This window comes from Trifolium pratense, linkage group LG7 (genome assembly GCF_020283565.1).
Source record: "Trifolium pratense cultivar HEN17-A07 linkage group LG7, ARS_RC_1.1, whole genome shotgun sequence".
In the NCBI taxonomy this organism is placed as follows: domain Eukaryota; kingdom Viridiplantae; phylum Streptophyta; class Magnoliopsida; order Fabales; family Fabaceae; genus Trifolium; species Trifolium pratense.
Window position 1 is genome coordinate 22,139,254 of NC_060065.1, and position 1,825 is coordinate 22,141,078.

Below are 1,825 nucleotides of genomic sequence, written 5' to 3' on the forward strand. Positions count from 1 at the left end.
TCGACCGGCTCCTTGTATCGAAAATCTTCCTGACACAAGTGTATGGATGAAAGAAGCTTCCGCTTGAGGGGGAACATAATGAATTGAATACTCGCTTAAGGTTTTGGTTTAAAGTGTGATGTCAAACTCGCTTGTATAGTTGCTCTGAACCTGATGTGGATGATTCCCTGACTATCCCTCGTGACCCAACAAAAACATAATCACTTAAGCAATCAAAACTTGTAATGAACGTTTCTTTTGACAGAAGAAGTCTCAATTTGCGTGTAAATAAGTTAATCAAGGATGAGTTGGCATCACATTTATCACCTATTGGCACTGCATGCATAGCATGATGCTGTACCTATAAATACATTGTTGAGTTCATAGTTAAGACTCACACCTTACAAATTTAATTACATCAAAGTTCATGTTGAATATGGCTATGGTTGTAATCACAGCAACTCTTGTGATCTTCCTCTTGTGCTCTTCATCATCAGAAGCTATATTACAGAAAAGGCTTCAGGTCAGCTACCATCGCCACTGACAGGACCAGAGTCACTGGCATTTGATTTAACTGGCGGAGGACCTTATGTTGGCTCCTCAGATGGAAGGATTTTCAAATATATTGGTCAAGATGAAGGATTTATAGAATATGCTTCCACTTCTAGAAACAGGTAAATATATAAATCATTTATCAACTTAGCTTGATTAAAAGCCTAATATGAGTTTTATAAATGCTAATATTTTGTTTTTCCAGGGACAAGACACTCTGTGATGGCCTTGCTGATTTCTCAGAACTCCAGGCAACATGTGGACGGCCTTTAGGATTGGGTTTCCATCAGCAGACAGGCGATTTGTATGTAGCCGATGCTTATTTTGGACTTGTTAAGGTTGCTCCTGGTGGAGAGAATGTAACACAAATATTTGGACTTGAAAATGCAAATTCTGCTAGGTTTACCGATGGTTTGGATGTAGATCCTGACACTGGAATCGTTTATTTTACCGAAGCTAGCACTAATTATCAGTTCAAGTAAGCATAATTTTCAGTTCAGCTTATAGCAGATTTTATTAGTTCGTGCAAGTAATGAAATATGTTGCATGATTTTTTTGTAGAGATTTCGAGACACTGATAGACAGTGAAGATAAATCAGGAAGCCTACTTAAATATGATCCAAGCACCGACCAAACGACCTTGTTGCTAGGAAATCTTGCGATGCCATCTGGTGTGGCAGTTAGCAGCGACGGCTCATTTGTTCTTGTTGGTGAATATCTGGCAAACCGAATTCAAAGAGTGTGGCTTAAAGGACCAAATGCATTTTCATCAGAATTATTCATGCCACTTGCTGGAAGTCCAAATAACATCAAGAGAAATTCACGAGACCAATTTTGGATTTCAGTGAATGGTATTTTTAGGTCACCAATATTTCGAAGAAATATAAATTTTCCTACAGGAGTCAAAGTGAGCGAGAATCGTATAATTTTACAGATCGTGTCTCTTAATTCTGAGTATGGTACTGAATCAGCTAGTGAGATTCAAGACTATAATGGAACACTCTATTCTGGTTCCCTGCAAGCTTCTTATGCTACCATTTTTACCACCCTCTTGTAAAATGCTTTAAACATTTACTCATTGCTACCTTTGTATGGTTATATGCTGGATGTTGTTTAGTGTGCACCTGTGTTTGTGTTTTGGAGTCATTAATAAAACTTTGCTATTTAAAAAATGTTTTATCTATTACTTTTAAATTTATGTTTTAAAGTATTTTTATCCCGTTGTGATTTCTATTTGGAGTGGCTAGGTCGACAATGTGTATTGGTTTGCAGGTCAACGAATGAGATTTAGTTA

At 37.3% G+C, this 1,825-nt stretch overlaps 1 pseudogene; it reads left to right on the forward strand.

Moving 5' to 3' along the window:
- The first annotated feature begins 406 nt into the window (after positions 1-406).
- LOC123899630 lies at positions 407-1,607 on the forward strand (annotated as a pseudogene).
- Positions 1,608-1,825: the final 218 nt, after the last annotated feature.